This window comes from Meleagris gallopavo, chromosome Z, assembly GCF_905368555.1.
Source record: "Meleagris gallopavo chromosome Z, MGAL_WU_HG_1.1, whole genome shotgun sequence".
Classification (NCBI taxonomy): domain Eukaryota; kingdom Metazoa; phylum Chordata; class Aves; order Galliformes; family Phasianidae; genus Meleagris; species Meleagris gallopavo.
The window spans coordinates 67,472,806-67,495,903 of NC_139435.1; positions in this window are offsets into that span (position 1 = coordinate 67,472,806).

Sequence of the window (23,098 nt, forward strand, 5' to 3'; positions counted from 1 at the left end):
GATACTTTTACTTATCAAGGAGAAAGTATAAAAATTGCTTACATTGGTTGAGAAAATTTGGGTAAAGTATATAGTGGACAGGGTTATACTATGCCTAATAAATACCCCAGAGTTCCAATGTCTTCTACGTAAAATCATATTTGTGACAAATACATTCTATATTAAGTTGAAAATATGTGAAAGAGAATTCAGTTTCCATGCATATGTATGTTAATACACTGACTACTGACACGTGATTTTGAAAATAAAGGTATTTTTATGTTAAAAACGTTTTTAAAGTAGCAGTAAATGAATTTTATTTTCATGCTTAATGCAGTGGTAGTATCTGCAATTCTAGTTTTACATTCTCACAACAAATCATGTATGTGATTTAAACTGCAATATTTACAGCAGAAAGCCAATTAAAAGGTTAGTTTCTTACTTCTTCTTTAAGGTGGCATATGTTTTGCAATGTTTAGCACTGACATGACATTAATGTTCAGTGTGTTTTCATATGCTGCCTGTTTGGTTTCCATCTCCCTGCTACAGGACCTGGCAAGAATGCGTAGCACTGGTAGCAAAGGAAGCACTCAGCAGTCTCCAAGTCACCTTTGGCAGAAGATGCTTTGCATAGGAGCTAGGCTGGGCCACAGCACAGGGGCCTCAAACCACTACCAACAACCAAACTGGGAGACAGAGAGAAGGCTGGCTGGGCTACAGAGCCCAGAAGATATCCCACAGGGGTCCAGAGGAGCAAATACAGAATGCCAAGCACGCATGCGCAGAGGTCAGCCTCTCGCAGCTGACTTACATGATTGAAAAGAGGCAGGAGATCCTCATCCAGATTTACAGCAATGGGAATGGCCTCACACTTGCCTAGATGAGTCATCACATTCCTGAAGATATTCAGCACCTTCAGAGCAATGGGCGTGTTGGCAAACTGCAGGGTCCCCATGACCTCTGGCAGCAGGACCCTTATTCTTCTTGCCTGTACAAAACACATAGCTTCTTTTGAATCAAGAGGCAAATGGCCACCCTGGCCTGAGAGCTCTGATTACAGAGCACCACATACATGCCTTGCTTGCTAGCAGACGCCACTAGAATGGAGGGCAGGAGAGCAAGGAATCCGTTTCCTCTGTTCAACCACCCCTTTTCCAACAGGCCCCCAAGTAACCCATCTGGAAAACTCCTGGAAATCTCCCCAGGCAGCCACCACGCCCCATCACGGCCATCATCCTGAGTCTCAGGCAAGGCCAAAGCACAGTGTTGCTTACCACCCCAGCGCCAGACTGCCAAGGAGGGCTTCATTTGACTAGGTCCTGCTCACCATCTCAGAACTCTTGGACAGCAGGGCAAGGCTTCTGAACACCAGCCAGAGTAGCAGCCGGCTTTCAATCTTGAGAAGCTGCCGGAGCCATACTGGGTTATGCAGCTCTTGCAGGTTCTCTTCAGTAGGATTCATCACCTGAAACAAAAGCAGCAGTGAGAGCCAGGCAAAGGCAGCAGGACTCCCTGCACCCTGCAGCTCCTGGCTCCTCTGGCAGCTCAGGGCAGGGCACCAGGGCCGAACAGCCTGTGCGGAAGCTATGACTTCATCTCTGCCACTGCCATAGTCCCGACTGGCTCTGCCCAATCCCGGGATTCCAGTCTGGGGAGCAAGGTAGGGGCAGCAGGAAGCTGGGCAAAGAGAGCCCAGAAGGAGAGCACGGTGCCTTGTCCGGTAACTCACAGTGAAGTGAAGGAGGCCCAACTCTGCTGTGGTGATATTAAATATCTCACACAGCTGATGGTCTGGGAGAACATTGCTCAGTTCGTCCAAGATCCTCTTTGAAGATTCCAGCATGGGAAGCATGCTGTTCCAAATGTCCAGGGTAATGCTGCAAAGAAAGAGCAATGCTGTGTCAGCAGGGCTGGCTCAGCCACAGCGCCATGGCTCAGGCAGGCCCGGAAGGCCCCAGGCTGTGCTGCAGCCCTGGCCCTGCCACTCCACGTGCTTGGGGAGGCCTGGTGGCCTGGCCTGAGCAAGCAGAGGGGCTGAGATAGCCTTCCTCGAGGGCCAGGGCAGGAGCCTGACAGGAGGCTTTGGCCTGCCATGGTCAACATTGGCTGCTGCAGTCCTGAGCGGCCCACCAGCACTGGAAAGCACAGTGGGATGGAGCGCCTGCTCCTCGGGGGTGTCCTGCAGCTTTCCTTGGCTCTGGCAGCAGGAGCGTCTCTGAGCTCTGCTCTTCTCATGGAACAAACATGCAGGGCTGTCTGAGCTGGTACCTGTCACACTGGGGAAGGTCAATCAAAACACTCCTCAGGACCTCTCCGGGAAACTGGATGGTCAGAATGTCAAGCAGCGAGAAGAGCATCTTCTGATGTGATTTGCTGTTCCTTCGCAGACTTCTCTGGATGGATCCCAGAATGTCTGGCAGCTGTTGCAAGAACGCGGGGGGAACGCTGCTGTCACTGCAGCCATTTGTGCTGCAGCCACTGCTATTGCTGCCATTCCCATTGCTCTTTGCTGGTTTAAAACGGCTTCATATCCCAAACAGCAGTGGAGGGGAGAGCATATCATTGGTATGGCTGATGCAAAAGGAGATGTTTCAGAGTCACACTCTGCACAAAGGCGCTGTGCAGTCATGCAAAACAGTGCAACAGGTTTCCAGCACGGGCTGTCTGTGCCTCAAGTGCTCCCCCAGCCACCCCACCAGGTCAAAGCAGAGCTTCCCAGGCTCAACACCACAGGTGAGACAGGGCTGGCCCTCAGCAATGTCTTCGGGGCACTTGCTGCACATTTGGCTTCCACGTTTCTGCTGTGGCATCTGGAGAGAGTGCCTGGTGCTGGTAGAAAAGGGAGCACTGGAGGATCTGAAAGTAAGCCTTGGCAGAAAAAGCTTTGCACAGCGGCCAGGCTGGGCCCCAGCACAGAGGTCTCACATCACTGAGAACAAGCAAGCTGTGCTGCCAGGCACAAGGCTTGCTCCTCGTGCCCTCGGACCAGCACAGCCTCTTGCTCTCACGCCTTTGAAGAGCAATTGACCTTTGAGAAGCTGGGACAAACTTGGCACAGACGTGGGTGGCCATGGGAGCTTTCCCTCCCTGGCCCTCCAGCCTACTCAGCCAGTGCAGAGGCCATGCTTCTCCCTAGCCTAAGCCACAGCCCCAGCTCTGCCCCTGCTCTGCTCCAAGTTTCCAGCCTGGGGAGGAAGGCAGCAGGAAGCAGGGAGCGGGGCAAAGAGAGCCCTGAAGGACAGCATGGTGCCTCGTCCAGTAACTCACAGTAAGACGAAGGAAGCCCAGCCCCACTGTGGTGATCCTGCACAGCTCTTCGTCATGGAGAACGCTGCACAGTTCATCCAAGATTTTCTCTGAAGATTCTGGCATGGTAAGCACCATCTTCCAGATCTCCAGAGTAGCGCTGCAAAGGAGGAGCAATGCTGTCAGCAGGGCTGCCTCAGGCACAGCACCATGGCTCAGACAGGTCCAGCAGGCCCCAGGCTGTGCTGCAGCCCTGGCCCTGCCACCCCGCGTGCTTGAGATGGCCTGGGGGCAGGAGGGGCTGAGGTGGCCTTCCCAAAAGGGCAGGGCAGGAGCCTGATGGGGGCTCTGGACTGCCTTGGTGGGTGTGAGCTGATGCAGCCTTCAGAGGCCCACCGGCACTGGAAAGCACAGTGAGATGGAGGGCCTGCTCCTCAGGGGTGTCCTGCAGCTTTCCTTGGCTCTGGCAGCAGGAGCATCTCTGAGCCCTTCTCAGGGAACAAATATATGGGGCTGTCAGGGCTGATACTGTCACTGTGTGGTAGTTGGGTCAACACGCTTGTTAACACATCTCTTGGAAACTGGCAAGCCAGCGCGTCAAGCACTGAAGGGAGGATTGCTTGAACTGACACACTGTTTCTTTTCAGCTTTCTGCAGATGAACTTCAGAATCTCTGGCACTTGTTGGGAGGACAGAAGGAGAATACTGCTGCTGCCATACTGCAGTCATTTGCCCTGCTGCCATTGGGACTACTGCTCTTCCCAGTGATCTGTGTTGGCTTAAAATGGCTACAGATGCCCAAGAGCTTCTGAATGCTTACTTCTGTCATCCAGGTGCCAAGGTCTTTCAAAACCAAATCCAGTATAATCCTGGCATACTCCTTGTCCTCAGAGCTGCAGTCAGCAATGGTCTTTTCAAGGGTTATGAGGACGATGCCTGTAGTCTGAGAAGCGTCGAGGAATTTTCTAAGCAGCTATGGTAGGAGGGAGAAAAGGGAGGGAAGACAAGTCAGACTGAGTGTGAGAACATGGTGTGGAGGGAAAAGACCAGAGGAAAAGGGCAAAGGAAGACACTTGCTTCAGGGCAGAAACATGCTGAGGGCCCCCACCTGTGCCCAAGCTTGTCTCTCAGGTACCCCTAAGCTGTAGAGGCAGCTCTAGGGTACAAAAAGAGGCAGAGGGAGCAGGCTGGAATGCTCATGTCTCCTTACCCGCACCCTGAAAGTGCTGACCATGAAACCACAAAGCTTCCAGATCTGCTTCTTGGCCCTCTCACGCACAATTTTGACCCCAGAGGAGGTGAAGGACAGCAGCAACTATGAGGAGAGGAGCTGCTGGTTAGCCTGGGAGCTGCTGATGCACATTCCAGCAGAAGCAGGTCTGCCGAGCTCCTGGCTGGAACCACAGCATCCATCCAGGCTTCCCCTGAGCTCGAGCCAAGCCCATCATGGGGCTGCTGCCACTAGAGCCGCGTGTTGGCTCCAGCTGCTGCCAGAGCCGTTTCCAAGGAGAGGGCTCAAATTCTACCAAAGGGACCTCTGGGGGCAGAGCTCTACAATAGACAGACCTCGAAGATTCTCCGCAGCCAATTATCGATGCTGCTGGTGAGATGGCTGTCTAGCATGATCTGCAGCATGTTGTCCATAGCTTTCAGGGTCTGTAAAGAGAACAGTGGGTTGTGGAAGTCTTTCAGAGGTCGCTCTCACCACCAGGAGATTGCTGTGAACCTCTCTGGCTACCAAGGAAGGACAACCACACATCCACACACAGGGGCTGCAGAGCCACAAAGCCGCTGTGCGCAGACTGGGCTGCAAGCACATGGTGTTGCTGGGTCCAGGAGGAGTGAGGGGCAGCAAGGCCAGGAGCCTGCCTCGCAAGGATCTTTCTTAACCTCTAGACTCAAAGAATCCAGGGAGCAGCCCAGAAGCCTGAAGTTCAGTAGTTACACCTGGTACGTACATGGTCGTAGAGGCAAATGTTCAAGACCTTCCTTGGGGGAAGGTAGAAGATGACATTGCAGCAGACGTTTAAGAGATGTAGCATTTCATCTTCTGAAATTGCGTTCACTTCACTGCAAGTAGGGAGACCTTGATGTTAGGAGCAGTGCCTCTGTGCTGAGGCAGGGGTGGAACAGGTCCTCCCCTGGACAGGGCTCCCTGGGATGGATGGGGAGCTCTGCCAGGAGGCACCTCCTCCTCCACGGGGCTGGCCTGGGTCAGAGGACAGTCCTGATGCCACCAGGTTTGGGGCAAGAGCCAAGACCCAGCGGGGAGCTGCATCAGGGCCACCAGGATCGTGCCCTGGGGATGTGCTGGCAAAACCAGGGGCTGGGTAGGTACCTCAAGACAGCAATAGCATTCATGCAGTGGTATCTCAGTGCTGTGCTCAGCTGCTCCGTGGGCTCCTCGTGCAATAGAGCCTGCAAAGCACAACTGGAATGGCACCTGGCAGCCACCAGCACCCGGCAGCCACCAGCACCCAGCACCAGCAAACCCGGCACTGGCTGGTAGAGCCTGAGTAGCCCCAGTGCCCTTTGACCAACGCTGGCACACAGATGCTGCTGTCCACCTCCACTGCTGAGGTCTCAGCAGCACCTCGAGTCCCATCTGGGGCACATCGGTGTCTGTGCATAATGTCCCTGCCTCCCTCTTCCCACGCCCTGTGCTCCTCAAGGACGCAGGTACATGGGTGCCATGTCCCCTCACCTCGATGTTCTCTGACAGATCGTTTAGGAAGCAGAAGACATCCAGGCCCTCTGTCAAGCCCTCTTTTCCAGCAGTGCTGCACAGTGAGCAGATGCAGTTCAGGAACTGCATCTTCTGCACCAGATCCTGGCAGGCACACAAGAGACCAAAGAGTGTGAGCGCAGAGAGCCACGGTCAGGGGGACTGAGTGTTGCAAGGTGTGGAGCAGTGTGGCAGGCTGCAGGGCAGCAGCAGCTCTGCCCAGCCAGCAGCCCTGCTGCAGCCTGAAGGCAGAGCCAGAAGGACCATCCGGAGATGCAGGCACAGCCAAGACAGAGACGGCTGCTATTACCTTTTCCTTGCAGATGATATAGTCTTCGATGCAATCTACGGCCTCCTTTTCCATTTCATAAACAGGCAGCCAGTCAGCATCTAACCAAGGAAGAGAGTGAGCAGCGCTGTAGGGGGGCCAAAGGCAGGTGCGAGCAGAGGTCCCCCACCAGAACAAGGGGGAGCGACCTAGGGACCTCACCCAACTGTTTATAAAGTATCTCGTCTACCTCTTCATCCTGAGTGAGTGGCCTGTAGCAGACTCCCACACTAACGTCAGTCTTGTTGGCCTTTGCTTTTATTCTGATCCATATGCTATCAACCCAATCATCAACATTATTAATTTCCACACGTTCATACTCTTTTTTAACATAGAGAGCTACACCACCGCCTTTCCCCCCCGGCCTGTCGCTTTTGAAAAGCCGGTAGCCCTCCATCACTGCACTCCAGCTGCGGGAGTCGTTCCACCACGTTTCCGTGATGGAAACTATATCATAACTTTCCAAACACACAGTGACCTCCAGTTCCTCTTGTTTATTACCCATGCTGCATGCATTAGTATGAAGACACCTGAGCTTGGTCTCTTTGTGGGTGGCAGTAATCCTAGTACCCTCATGACCACACTCAGGTGTTTCCACAGCCACCAACCTCACACCTGCCCTCGTGTTCTTCCTACAAAGTGGTGAGTCATCCTCCTCTTCCACCAGGGCACAAGACCATGGGGTCTTACAAGCACATCCCTCTCCTGCAAGCACAGGGACGTTACGCTCAGGCTCTGTATCAGTGACCCCAGTTACACCCCCACCCCCTTCGTACCTAGTTTAAAGCCCTCTGAGTGAACCTAGCCAACTCCCATCCTAAGACCACTCTTGACCAGTGGGAGAAGCCACTCTTATCAGCCACTAGCCGGCCCAGTCTCATGTAAACAGAGCTGAGGTCAAAAAACCCAAACCCCTGCCGGGCACACCAAGCTCTGAGCCAGGTATTCATCCGTTGGCCCATTATATCGAGTCCCTCATTATTCCCTATAGCTGGAAGGATAGAGGAGAACACAACTTGAGCTCCAGAACCCTTTACCTGTCTCCCCAAGGCTCTGAAATCCTTTTTCAGAGTCCTTAGGGAAGTTCTGCCTAAATCATCACTACCAACCTGAAACAACAGCAGGGGATAGTAATCAGTGGGCCGGACTAGGGAAGGAAGTTTCTTCCTCATATCCTTAACCCGGGCTCCCGGGAGGCAGCAGACCTCCCTGTGCAGAGGGTTTGGTCAACAGATTGGCCCTTCTGCTCCCTTCAGCAGAGAGTCACCAATAACAATGACTCGTTGTTTTTTCCTAGTCGAGGAAGTTTTAATGCTAGGCGAAGACTGGTCAGACTTGGGGAGCACCACCAACTGGGAGAACCATCATCACCACCATTGTCCAGTTGACCCTGCAGAGCACTGAACCTGTTTTGCAGGGGCAGTTGGGGGGGCTGAGGACTCACCGGGATGGCGTGCCTGCATCGCCGAGCAGGGGCCTTATGCCACTGCCCTACATCCCCCAATTCTTTGCCGTTGTTCCTGGGGGGTGGAGAGGATAGTGGGTTCACTGCAGCAGGAACACTGTCTGCGTGTAGGTTCCCCTCTGTCACCTGTTTGCAAAGCGGCAGGGGGTGACTTACTTCGTGCAGAGCCTCATCTGGCTGCTGAGATCTAGGGGCTGATAGGGTTTGGTACCAGCAATCAATCTCCCTCTCACATTCCTTAATGCTCCTCAGTCTCTCCACCTCATCCTGCAGGTTGGCCACAAGGCTGAGTAAGTAGTTTACCTGGTCACATCATACACAATCGCTGCCTCCCTCACCTAGCACTGCAAAGGTCTGTAGTGCCAGGCTCTGGCACTCACTACAGCCAGAGGACTGCACACCAGCACCTTGGTGTGGGGTCTCAGTCTGAGTACCCTCATTGTTCTTGGCAGCAGCCTTCCTTTCGTACGTGTGCGGGGCCTCAGTCTGGGTCTCCACAGTCTTCTTGGCTGCCGCTTTCCTTCTATGAGAGCATGGGACCTCTCTCTGGGTCACCTTGTTATTTCTGGCAGCAGCCTTCCGCCGGGGCACAGCCATGGCTAAGCACAATACTTAACAGCACTGTACAGGTAGCCACGCGATTCACAGACCCGACCCTTCCTGTTTGTCTCTCGTGGGCTGCGGCACGCCCAGGCTGTTTCAAGGCACCGGGGGCGGGAATGCAGCGCCCTTACCCAGGCAACGCCCACGCGCTGCGTCAGCCGCTCTCGCGAGAGCTGCAGGGTTGCTTCGTTGGCTCCGGGGTTCCCCGAGGGAAGGAACCCTCGGAAATCCCCTTGGGCCCTGCGGTCGGTCGCTGCTGGTCCGTCCGGGGCGGCTGCGAGGCAGCTAAGATCAGCGATCGAAGATGGAGCTCCGAGTCTGGATTTCTGGGTCTCCAAGATATAAGAAAAGATGGTTTTTCCCCTTGAAATACAAACCCATTTGTCTTATTCCACATGACGCTCATGCTCAGGCACACAGCACTCTGAGCAGGCAGGAGCTTTGCTTCCCAGCACCTCAGCTTTGCAAGCAGCTAGGAGAACCATTAGTTTCCTGCTCCGTATCTGTCACAGGCCCAGCAAAATGAGCAGGTATCTTGCTCAAGGCTGCGTATGTGTCCGCCATGAAGTTAGTCTTATTTTGTACATGGGGGAGGGGGTGTGGGGGGCGGGTGGTGGCCTTGGCAGACCTTGAAGAAAGGCCACGAGGCTCTTAGGAATGATGATGCCGGTTTGGGAATTTTTTTCTTTCTTTCAGTGGAGCTGCAGGCTGTTGCTGATTGTCCAGTTCTCCAAAGGATCTGTATCCCCACCCGAGGCCTCTCGTCCCCCTGGAGAGAATCAACAGCATTTCCCAGCTGAGTACTGTCAGCAGACGTGCTGAGGATGCACTCCTACAGCCCACCGCTGCAGAAACCTTGCATGTAAGCTCAGCACAGGAGGACACCGATGGAACAGCTTTGCAATCCGAGTCTTCCTTGTAAGGACAGATGTGATGCACAGAATCAAACCCCATAAAGCATGTAAGGTTATAAAGTAGGTATGTTTATTATGGTGCTGGGTGCGAGGATGATGACTCCTAACTCGCACAGCAAAACATTTGTTGGTATATAGATATGGATAAGATGACACAACAGGTTGCTTGAACAGTTCCAAGAGCTCATCATAATGTTCCAATTAGGTTGGGGAAATCATCTTGACACGTTCTGCCTCTGCGCGCATGCATGCTGCTCTCTGGAGGTCACAGGCAGAGGTCTTCTCCAAGTCTTCCTCGCAAAGGCTTTCTGGTGTACTTTTTGCCTTTGTCAGTCACTAACTATAGACCCAGTTCAACCAGCTAGGTTCCTGTTCTTTGTCTCCAGATGTCCGTGCTCCTGGGCTCCTTGCGTTGTTAAGGGGGTCTGTCTTGCATGACAGGAATGCATGTCATGGCAACGTCACTGTACTAGAATTACATTTCAGATGGCTGTGCAAGGCCAGCAGCAAAGTGCTGCAAGCCTACTCCGTACTGATGACTCCTGCTGCCTTTGATGTCTCAGCATCTCTATTGTCTCGGCTGCCACGGAACGGACTGCCAGATGAATGTCATTTTCCAAAGGTTGAAGGGCTTGCAAAGGTTGCAAGGGAAGGAAACAGAGCAGAGATGAAACCCACTGACCTGCAGAGAGCCACCAGCATCCCCTCCTGACTGTACCATCCCCACTCATTGCTCTTCCAGGCCCAGAGGAGCACATGAAACTGAGGGATCAGCTGGAAGCCACTGCTCAGGAATACCCACCTGCTCCAGGAATGCTCCTCTGCCCCTGCAGCATTTCCTTGCAGCAGGGCAAGGCACAGCTGCACACTGCCCAGGCTCTGCCCCCTTCTCCCAGCCCCAGCACACACAGCACTGCCCTCACTCCCCTCTGCAGATTTCATTCAGCATTTCCTCACTTTGTTCCCGGGAGTGCTGCACAGCCAGCCCTAGGGAAAAGAGCTCTTGTCAGACCCCCACTCCCCAACACGCTCCCTGGAGCACAGACTGCAGCTCAGCCAGCCCAGCTGCTTTCCCTCCTGTGCCGCAGGCAGGGATGGTGCCCAAGGGGGAACCTGAGCACGGCTCCTGTCGGGGCTACTAGACAGGCTGTATCTGGGGGCTGCGCCTTGCTGCCAGGGCAGGGCCCAAAGAGGGACCCGGGGGTTGGGCTCACTGATGAATTTGACAGCCTCGCATTGCATGGAGGTATGAGAATCCTTCAGGTATGGAAGGCTCTGCCACAGGTATCATTCCACTGTCCTCTTATCCTGATGCAGCTGGAGAAGAGCAGAAAGGCATGGGACTTGCAGAGCCTCCCCAGATGCTGGTGCAACCCCTCCTGCCAGCATCCCCTTTCCCCCAGCTTTTTGCTGGGGGCTGTGTAATTGTCCTTACACCTCCTGATCGCCGCTATGTACTCCTCCCGGGCCCGCTGCTTGAGCTCCTTCCACTTCAGGAATTTTGCACAAGCTACGAGGACTTCCCCAAATGTCTACACAACAACAGATGCAGGGAGATGGCACCGCAGGCACACTTCCCAGCATTTGAGTTCTTGCTGAACTCGCTCTCAGCCGCTTACTTGAGGAGGCCTGGGGGCCCAGCCTGGCAAGCAGGAAGGGCTGAGGTGGCCTTCCCCAAGGGGCAGGGCAGGAGCCTGATGGGGGCTCTGGGCTGCCATGGTCAGCATTGGCTGCTGCAGCCCTGAGCAACCCACCAGCACTGGAAAGCACAGTGGGATGGAGCGCCTGGGTTGTCCTGCAGCTTTCCTCTGGCAGCAGGAGCGTCTCTGAGCCCTGCTCTTCTCATGGAACAAACACGTGGGACTGTCAGGGCTGGTACCTGTCACACTGGGGAAGGTCGGTCAGCACACTCCTCAGCACATCCCTGGGAGACTGGATGGTCAGCACATCCAGCACTGAGAAGAGGGTCTCCTGTAGTGATGCACTGCTGCTTCCCAGACTTCTCTGGATGAACTCCAGAATCTCTGGCACCTGGTGGGAGGACATAAGGAAAATGTACTGCAGCCATTTGCCACACTGCTACTGTTATTATTGCCCTTCCCACAGCTCTTTTTTCTGCCTTAAAATGTCACAAAGCTGTGGAGGGCAGGGCAGGCAAGGCAATCCAGCCTCAGAATGCTTACATCCATCATCCAGGTGGCAGGGTCTCTCAGAACTACACCCAGAATAAAGTTGGCCCACTCCTTGTTTTCAATGTGCATTCTCCAGTGATCTTAAGGGTCACACAGACGATGTCTGTCCTCTGAGAAGGCTCTAGGAATTTTGCAAATGGCTACAGCAAGAAGAAAGGAATGGGGAGATTTAGGTTAGAAGGAAATTTTCCACTCATGGTGGTGTGTACAATTAATTAATATTCCAATGATATATGATGTGTACAATTAACACATGATATAGCAGTGTACAATTAACAAATATACAGATGTTAAGGTATAACAGAGAGTTTGGCTATGATGTTATTACACCAAAGCAGGAAACAGAAATGATAGATACACGCACCTGTAACCTGGGCTCACCTTTGAAACTCCTGTGGATTAGATCTCCAGAAGAGATCCTTCCCCACTGGTGGTCAGCTCTTAAATGGGTCTAGGAGAGGTGGATCCAGGCTCCACCCCTTCTGACAGCACAGGTGAATTGCCTTCACCTGTGCTCCCATGGCTGACTCACTGCTTGCTTCAGGTGATCAATCAATCAATCAGAGGTTCAGGCCATGATTCAGCAGTCCCCATACAGTGGTGATGCACTGGAACAGGTTTCCCAGAGAGGTTGTGAATGCCCCATTCCTGCAGGCATTCAAGGCCGGGCTGGATGTGGCTCTGGGCAGCCTGGTCTAGTGGTTGGTCACCCTTCGCATAGCAGCGGGGGGCTGAAACTCTATGATATCTTTGAGATCCTTGTGCACCCAGGCCATTCTGTGATTCCATGATTCTATCAGGGAAGAGATGTCAAACTGAGTGAGAGAACAGAATTTTGGAGAGTATGCCTTATGAGGGGAAACTGAAGGAACTAGGGCAGTTCAGTCTGGGAAAAAAGGGGCTGAGGGGAGACCATATTGTTCTCTTCCAATATCCGAAAGGTGCCTATGGCGAGAGTGGGGTTGGTCTCAGTGGTGACAGGTGACAGAATGAGGGGAAATAGCCTCAAGTAATGCTAGAGTAAGTTTAGATTGGATATAAGGAAACACTTCCTTACAGAAGGGGTTGTTAAGCACCATAGGGAATAGGCTCCCAATAGAGGTGGTTGAGTCACCATCTCTGGGCTTGGGTTTCAGAAGGGAGACTCAAAACTACACCACTAACCAAATAGAATCACAGAATCACAAAATCACCAAAGTTGGAAAAGACCTTCAACATCATCCAATCCGACCACCCACCTATCACCAATAGTTTTCACTAAACCATGTCCCTCAACACAAAATCCAAACGTTCCTTGAACACCTCCAAGGTCGGTGACTCCACCACCTTCCTGGCAGCCCATTCCAGTGCCTGACCACTCTTTCAGAAAACTAGTATTTCCTAACATCTAGCCTAAGTCTCCCTTGGTGCAGCTTGAAGCCATTCCCTCTAGTCCTATCACCAGTTACACGAGAGAAGAGGCCGACCCCCATCTCACTACAACCTCCCTTCAGGTAGTTATAGAGAGCAGTAAGGTCTCCCCTGAGCCTCCTCCAGATTGAACAATCCCAGCTCCTTTAGTTGCTCCTCATAAGGCCTTTGCTCCAGATCACAAATAAGCCAGACCAGCTATGTAACAGAGAATATACAGCTAATTGTTATTGCCAATTTTGTAATTTAAACTGAAAATCTGTGAACAATGCCATCCAGTGCAATGTTCTACAGAAGGATATAAACCTGGAAGAAAAAGTTAGTTTTTGGATTTGAGTGTATTTTTTCTTCTGAAAACAATTTCACTTTATTTCAACAAGACTTTTTTCATATATACTTTTAAATAAGGCTGGTTATTTTACTATAGGCATGCTAAAGGGACAAAAATCTTCATTACCATTCATAGATCTATTTTGTGTTATTAGTTGACTAGTCAGGTTTTTTTAGTTTGTTTTGTCTTGCTTTGTTTTGTTTTGCTTTCTTTGGAGGGAGTCATCTTCTATGGACTTTATCTTCAGACATATCATATATTCAGTATAGTGTTGCTAGGACAAAATAGAAATATATTTAGATTACAGCAACTACAGAATTTATTGTAGAAAGTAAGGTTGTTATTTTGTTGTGCAATTAAATTAAAAAAAACCAACAACACAACTTGAACTACTCTTACGTAGTATTTTTCCCCCATTCTAGGTCTGCATTGAACGTGGCCCTGTTCTTGGCACTTTGGAGTAATATGCTTAGCTCTGGTCAATTGAAAGACGCTTAATTAAGTCCCTAAAGACATTTATGTGGGGAACATGTAATTTAAGAAAAGGAGAAATAGGAGGATGTTGAAAATCTGTTTAGCTGAGTCTGATGTTTTACGTTTTAAACATTATTTTTGCTTTGGACTTCTTCCTCTTCCCATACCTACAGGCTTGCCTGGGACATAAATGGTCCTATATTGTCCAGAGAAACAGAGCAGCTTCGTAAGACAGAGATCCTTTGGCAAATAATATTATGAATTCTTGTCACAGGGGTCTTGGAGAAAGCATTTTCAGTTTTATACTTATCTCTGTAGAATGAAGGAAAGTGTGAGAAATGGTGGGCCCATGGAGGGAATCATTTCTGGGAGGAAGAGTTGCCAAATGTTAAAATTATCATATTTATGGACACTGGAGAAAATAAAGTCAGAATCCACTTCCCAGTGTGTGTTGAGCGTTAGAGACTTTTTTTACATCTTCTTGAACAATTCATCGTGATAAGAAGATTTAAGTATTCCTCTCACATATGGCTTCAGTAAAAATCTTGATGCTTGATATAGTTTTGCTTACAAGTACTTCTGATTATGACTAGTGATTCAGGGGGAGGAGTTGTTTTATATGAAAAATTGATTCATAAATTTCCTCTATAGGTTTAAGGGGAGGTGAAGAGAGAGAAATGGCTAAGTAAAAAATTTTAAAAGATTTTGCAAAAGTTTGTCTTACCTATCCTGTTTCAGAGCAAGAAAATTTTACACATCGTAATTGGAGGGCTGACTCCACCCAGCAGCTCAGCACCACATGTACCTGCTCTTCTGACCCAGTAGGACAGGGAAGAAAACAGAATGAACAAAAGACAATTTGTAGGTCAAGGTGAAGACATTATACTATGCGAAGAAAACATAATAAATTAAAACAAACAAGAAAATAAATAACACGATGTGAAGTCAATCTCTCAGCACTTCCCACAATTAAATTGATATCCACCTGTTTCTGAGCAGTGCCCACCCGCCTGCCTCCTCCGTACTCGATCACAATTCGAGGTGATATGAGGTATCTCTTTAGTTAGTTTGGGTCACTGTCCTGGCTGAGTCTCCTCCTACCCCCTTGTTTACCTCATCTTACACTCTAGAGGGTCAGAGTGCGTGGATGTTATGCAAGAAATACTCAGCCATTACTAACAAATTTTTGTGTTATCAATACTGCTGTGGTTATAAATCCAAAACACAGAATCATATGCACTGATGCGACTCCAACCTACCAGGTCCTCAAGGCAAGTCTCTGGTAGTATATCAAGTTTTAGGTGACTTTCCTTTTTATAATTCAATTCTGCTTCATTCAGAAGCTCTGCAGTAATGCACTTTGGCAATGCTGTTTTGCAGAGGGAAAACAGAAAGGGAAAGAAATTAGCAGCCATTAACGCTCGTGTATTTTTCACACTGCAGGTACAGTAACAAAGTCCCAAGACTGCTTATTGTCTTCTCTGTCTCTGTCCCAAGCTGTCCATGTGTAATTCTAACATGTATCTACAGGTGAAGCAGCAACTACAGCCCCGTATTGCTATGGCTGTATGGTGTTAGAGGCACAGCTACAATATAATTATACTCTGTTTGGTCATACGGATACACACATCATTTCTAAGAGGTTTTACCTTTGTGATTAACAACCAGACTACATACTTCCACAGGATACCATCTTATTTAGTGAAGTCTCAAGTTTTGATAGCATCCTTGCTGGCAGCTAAAAATGAGGCAGTTGATGCTACATTCAAGGACACAGCTGTAACCTCAGGTAAGGGGGATGGGTGAACAAAAAGTAATAAAATGAATTGTTTTCACTGGAATTTTGCTTTTGTCAATTACTTGATCCAATTCATTCAAAAATTCTCTATATTGTCAGAACACAAAATTGTACTTTCTATACATTGATTCAGTTTTGTTGAAGGTTTTTGAAGGAATGATGATGGAGGAAGTAGTAATACTTCACCTCCATTATGGACTTTTCTCTTTTACTATCATAGAAACCTAAAAGGAAGCTTTCTCAGGACTGTAGACATGGACTGTAGGAAATAGGCCTGGGAAACAATGCGATCATTGCCATCCTGATTGACCCAGTGGGAAATGACCCGAAGACCTGCAGAGATACAAGTTTATGTTAGAGAGCTATGGCACTGTGTCTCAGGCTCTTTATTCCTGTGGAGCTCAGCCCTGGGTGAGGATCTGGAGCCTACCTCCATGATGAATGTGTTATGAATAAGGATGCCAGTAGGAATAGCAATATAGAGAATACCGTATGTTGTAGATTGCAAAAGTGACAGCTGAAGCTTAGTTACTTCAGTTCTGATTTTTTTTTTTTTTTTAACTTTTGTGCAAAACTGTAGTAGATTAGATGTGCATGATTAAAGGTTTTCAGATGTAGTCAGGAACTCAATTTTAAAGCTTTGAAAAATAACTGAACAGAATCTTATCTGAACTTTCTCTATGTCTGACATAGTGCATCAAAGCACTACAAGGCAGGGAATTTTAATGGCTCATAAAGCAGCTGAAGCATGCTTTCTTCTTCTTCGCTGATTGAGATTTGGGCTGCTTTAAGAAAAAAGGCTAAAAAGTTATTTTTCCACTTATGTTACCTTGTTTGCCTACCTTGGTTTTGCCTGTCAACATAATTTTGTGCTGAGGGATTTGCAAACCACACTGAGCAAAAGAATTTCTAATTGTTAGGCAGCCTATGTGCTTGTGCAGAGTTACCAGTTCAGCTCCCTGCATGTTAATAACATTGCAATATCCAAACTTTATAAAATAATTCTGCACTGCCTCTAGGTAGCATAGACTGTTTTCACTGATCACATCCTAGGTCTAAATATTAGGTGATAGCCTAAGAACAACTAGATTTATTGTACAAACGCTGCAGTGCTATGCTGTTCTTTCCATGCTAAATTGAATTACACCAAATATCTGCCGCTGCGCACCAAATGCATAAATATCTCTGGATGGACCAATTTTCTTATTTATTTTTTTCATCCTATTACTGTTCTTATGTGGTAAATGGTCTTAAAATAAATAAATAAATAAATAAAAAACAACAACCAAAATAAAAACTTTATTACTACACCTCTTTAATAGTATCATTTGGTCTCAGCCATCTTTATTACCCCCGCTTCCTTCAAGGACACTTCATCTTCCATTTGAAACCTTTAAGGTTCCCTGTGGTCTTATGATGTTTCTACCATCTGGAATACTGGAGTGTTTTTGAGATTAGATGACCTTGAAGATTTCATCCACAGATGCAAAAATGAAAATCTTTAAATATGTATCTGGCTCTGAAATACAGCGAGCACCAAAGACCCTGCACTGGAGGATCAGGGACCCAGTTTTCAGGGACCTGTCTACTTTTTTTACTGCTTCCTTTGTTGGCAGCCAAACTTAGTAAGCCTTCAGCAGTTTATAGATGTGGAAGAAATTCATTTTTTAAATTTTCACTAAAATACCTGTGCAAATTTTGTCCAGATTACAAAAAAGACGGGAGGAAAGGTGATTAATATGTTTAAAAATCCAGTAAACAAGTCAAGGGCTAACTGTTGAAAAATAGTGTGTTGTAGCTGAGAATTTGCTCTGTCAAATAGTGTTATTGTGCCCTATGTATCCATTGAAGTTTCCAAAGAAATGTAAATAAAAAGGGGGCTTTACTTTCAAGGTGACCTTCTAATAAGGGGAGAACTTATGTCTCCAGTTTGATTACTACAACTCCGCTTCTTACATTATCTTTTTCAGACTGTAAGATTACCAATAAAATAATAAGCCCTGGGATACCAAGACTCTTCTCGTGAGCCATCTGTTTAAGAGAACAGAATTTATGCATGCGATAGTAATGTAAGTCAGGCATAAGAGGAGTAGGGTAAATATGACGTCAAAAGCTCATCTTACAGCTCAGGATCAACATTTCTTACAAAGAGGTTTTTCTTTTCTCTCTCTCTCTGTCTCTCTCTCTGTCCCTTATTATTCCCTGAAGGTTTCATTAAATTATTCAAAGGCATATGCCTTTTGTCCATGAATTACATCTATATGTTTATATATGGCCAAAATTGCCATAATAGCCTGGTTACCTCAGTCTGGTTTGGGGGTAGATTCATTGGTGGTTACCACAAATTTCTAGAAGGGTAATTAACAGTTTTCTTCCTAGTTGAGTTCAGGATTGGTTAAGTGTTATTTTTCTAAGTTAGTCTCCATCTAAGTAAAGCTAGTGACAGGAATATTTTCCAACAGTACTTGAAGGGGGATAGAGAGGTGGCTATGTAGAAATTACAGTACTTTTGAAGAAAAAAAATATTACTGGAGCTTGATGCCTATGGCTCTCCATTATACATCAAAAGCTTAGTGATGAGAGCATAGCCTATATGAAACACATATTGGCAAGGAATCTTTGTCTGGTCTTTGTGGAGTCAATAATAGAATGTATTTTTGTTGTTTGATTATTAGGCAAGCACAAATTTCTACATCCTGTACTAATTAAAAAGAAGGAATACTTCTCCTAATTAGACTTCAGTAATACAGAAAGTCCAATCATATTGGTTTCTATAAATAGTGTACCAATAGCACCCATTACCAGGGAACCAATACTAGGGGAAAAAAATCTCAGAAGAAATGTTGCCTAAGAACAAGTGCAGTTTTTATTTGTCCTCCTCTTGCTATAGATTAATGTGTCAGATTCAATCACTGGCCAGAACATTCACTAGTCAGATACAAAATTATCATCAATTATCATGGTGCACACTGATCATTTTGGAGCACTGTACCAATGTAGCACCACAAATACATGCTACTGTGATATATTTGATGGAGACTACTGTCACTTGATGGGGATTATTGCTGTGCAGGGCTATGTCCAGATTATTAATTACACAGTTGTACATGTACAGAAATAAAGCATTTGGGATTTTACTTTCTGAGGGTTAAACACATTTCATTCAGCAGTAGTCAGTGCTGTATAGAAGCAAGAACATGTGAGTCACTGTTATGTGTAGAGAAAAGGCCTGAGAATTTTCTAGCTTTGGAGTGTGAGGCATGTTCAAAACAAAGCTAGAAGGTATTTCACCATCTACACTGCTTTGCATTGCCACCTTGTGAAAAAAGCAAGTCTGGGGTGATTGGCAGTGTTAATGGACAGGCTACAGTCCTGTTGCTTTTTCCAGTATCTAAGTGTTATTTAGATATATCAAATCTGGCATTGGGAACTACCTGCTTTTTATTATTCTCAGAGTTTCATTGAGTACATAGATTCCATGATGAAGTCCATACTTAGATTTGCCAATTCATCAGTCTCTGAACTTTAAAGACTTCACTATAGAGGGTGAGAGTGGGGAAGTGCTGTGTACATCCAACTGCAGGCAGGACATAAGGGATCACCAGGAACAGGGACTCAAACTAGTTTTAATCCAGCTATCACAGGCAATGGAAGTAAGCCATCAAACTAATATAGTTCATGAAACACAGAGATAATGATCATAGAATCGTAGACTCGTAGAATTATTAAGGTTGGAAAAATCCTCAAAGATCACCAAGTCCAGTCACTGGCCCATCTCTACCGTGTCCACTGAACCAAGTCTCCAGCTGCCACAGCTACAGGTTTCTTGAACATCTCCAGCGATGGTCACTCCACCACTTCCCTGGGCAGCCTGTTCTAATGCATCACCACTCCTTCTGGGAAGCATTTTTTCCTAATATCCAACCTAAATGATGGTGTAGAGTAGAACAGATAATGGCCTTGCAGAAGAGAAGATTTAATGGTGCGTCTGACATCTGGGATATAAGCTCTAGGGACAGGTATATGATTATGAGAACAGAACTATTGAAAAACTGGGACTTGCAGGTATTTTTCTCTTTCCTTTAAATACTGGTCAGTACTGTGTAATGCATTCAATGTGAATCAGCAGGATCCTCGATCTCTGTGGAATTCTTAGCTCCTGAAATTATTTTTCTATCAATTAGTATCCTTCTTTTCCTGAGCGGGGAGTCAGTAAAATTGCTACCTTAGACTTCCAGAGATCAGACTTTGGACTGTTTAGGACATTAGTAGGTAGGATCACCTGGGAGATGATTCTGAAGGGCAAAGAGATCCTGGAAGGCTTGAAATTGCTCAAGAAGAAAATCTTAAAGGTGCAGGAATAGGATGTCCCCATGTGCTGTAAGACGAACTAGAGGGGAAGAAGACTGACACAGCTGAACAAGGAACTTTTGCTGAGATTCCAGAAAAAAAAAAGAGAATTTACATTCTTTGGAAGAGTATAAGAGTATAAGAATTTTGCTAGAATATGCAGAGGGAAAATTAGGTAGTTGAAAGCCCAGCTAGAACTTAATCTGGCCACCACTGTAAAGAGTAACGAAAACTGTTTTTACAAATACATTAGCAGTGAAAATTATACCAAAGAGAGTCTTCCATCTTTGTTGGGAGCAGTGGGAAGCAACAGCACCAAGGACTAGGAAAAGGCTGATGTTTTCAATGCCTTCTTTTCTTCTGTCTTTAGTAGTCAGACCGGTTGTCCTCAGGGTACTCAACCTCCTGAGACAGAAGACATGCATGGGAAACAGAATAAAATCCCCATAATTTACTAGTCAGTTACAAAATTATTGTGTGATGCACAATTGACCATTTTTGGAATACTACCAGTTTATCATCACAAATATACTCTATTGTGAGCAGCTTGATGGGGATTATTGCTAATTGCTGTCTACTGCTATGTCCATAGTATTCCCTGTTCATTATCTTCTAGTTATATTAATCTAATTCCATCAGTATATTGTTTAAATTAACCATTAGAATAGCATATTCTATGACATTATATTAGCTCTCCTGAAGAGGTTAGATTTTTTGTATGGTGAACTTCACATGAGGAAAATCTGTTAAAAAAGTAACAAAGACAGAGTAACACAAACAAGTGAAAACTGGCCAAGGATGTCAAAAGAAAATGAGTTGTTTTTTTTTTTTTTTTTAAAGGAAATAACTTTTCCTTAGTGTTTCATTTGGCTGGATATATTTTTAACTGTATTCTTTTTCTCAATTTTAAAAGGAGAAAACATAAATAAGATTATTATCTCAACAGAAATTAAAACGTCGTAAGCAACTCACTATCCACTGTTCCAGTGAATGAAGCTGGTAAGACTCAGGAGTAAAGAGACAGAGGTCTGGTCTTGTACTAGTCTAGCAACTAGTATCTGAAACAGATATACAGGAACTTTGGTAGGGAACAGTTCTATTTGATGCAGCAGTTTTTGAACCTCCATTAAAAGCTTGTGATGACTTATTGGGTTCAATGATAAATCTCTGTCCAGATACCTTTTTTATCTCTTTTTGCTTAAGGAAAATTTCAGCAGTACTTCTTAAACTCGGGTACCTAGGTTTTATCAGCAATAATGCAAATAATACCCCGTCTTCCATTAATGAATTGGGCAAATCTGAATACCTAGGATAACTAATCTGTGAGCTGAAGCAACTACCAAGAACCAGTCAATTGTCACAGACTGCAGAATGTCCAGTTAGTATAAAAGCAGAGAAAATACGAAATTAGCTAATATTGTTCATTAGAAATATTTTTTTTTCTCCACACACATACTTTATTCTCATTCAGAATGGATGGAATTCTTCTTTTGCTGCAGCAAACAAGGGATTGAATAAAGGAGCTTGCCCAGCTCACTGATGTGTTGCACAAAATCACAAGAAATAGATTTCTTTCTACTTTGAAACAGTTGCTCTTTCTGCAGCAATGCTGAGCATCAGAGAAATCTGCATTAAAAAGCAAGTACAGTATCCATCATGCCTGAAATTTCTTTCATTTTGTGATACGTATTTGTTATTTTCTACAATACTACTTTCTAACAATAAAGTCTTGTTGAAGAAATGCATGCAAACATTGTCTGCTTCCCCTCTTATTGCAGTACTTAAATGCAATTAAAGAACTGGAAAACTGATTTTTATAAAACTGGCTCCAGATATCACACAGATTTGAACTGGTCAGCGATTCATATTTAACTTGATTTAAGTTCAATCAGCCATGATTTCTACTTCTTCCTCCTTCCTTCTCTACCCCAGATATTCAAAGGATGATAGCCTGTCATTGTCAACTTACCACAAATGGATGCTGCAGGATATAATTCTCTGAATTAAAAAAATGGTTAAAAATATTGTGTAAGTGGTCAGGTAAAATATAACAAAAGAAGTCAGAAGACTTTGCTAAAATTGTAATGCAAGATAAAAAATGATGTACACATTTTTTTTAGATATTAACCATTGAAGTTTCGTCATGAATAGTGAATTGCATTTTCATTTGCAGTCTTTATTCTATAGGCTAGAAAATACTTCTGAAAAATCTCACAAGTTGTGCATGAAATCAATGAAGAATTCCACAATGTGTTATGGGAAATTAATAAGGAAGAAAAAAAATGGCCAAATCTTTTTATAATATGTAAGGCAAACTTTTAATGCACTACAATACCTGTTTTTATATTTCTGAAGGTGAATTGCATTTCTATTTATAAATCAATTTCTGGCCATATCTCAATTAAGAAATCACATTGCTTTTATAGTAGTAGAGCACAAATGCTGAATAAACTAATAAGAACATCTCAAGAAAGCTATTCAGTAAATATTATAAATTGTATGAAATTATAAAGGAGGCGTTTTCTATGATAGTATATTTGAAAGCAAGAGTTGTTTTTCAACATTTATTGACAGTATGAGTCACCTTTTCAGTCATGGTTTGACTCCTTTCAAAGTTACAGTCATTCTTGAAGGAAATACAAGGAAATGCAATATTCTGAATTTGACAGCCAAGCTGTATGCATTTAATGTATTCTTCCTACTTTATCTTGTTGAACCACTCTAAAATTTAGAGGGAAAAAAAATTGAGTCATCATAACTTGTAAGTTATTATTTTTGCTTCCATTGCTGCTAAACTTGTTCCCAATTTCTTTTGACTACTTGTTTTCATCCATTAATATTTTTTTTCATTTTGAAACAGCAAATTTGTTTGCATCATATTCTTCAGTATATGGGAAAGGACAATGAAGAACGGTAAATCATTTCCAGAATGATTTAACCCAATTGTCCATTGTCCTCAGCTTTCAGTGGAGAATTTTTTGAAGAACTCACAAGAATACCCAAGAGCCAGCTTGTAATTGAGGCAAGGAACTGGAAACTGCACTTCAGCAGTAGCACATATTTAGAGATGTTAGCTGAAGGAGTGAGAGCTCAGCTGCAGTTTTCTTTGACCCTTTCAGCAGCAGGGAAAAGTACTGAGGGGAGCAGAGAAAATCATCTGACCAACATATGATTAAGAGGTTGGTGCCATCAAAGGAATATTTTATGTTTTAAATCATGGTTTATTCAGGACTAAACCTGCTGGCAAAGGATGGAGTCAGCCTGCCTCAAAGAATTCGGGATA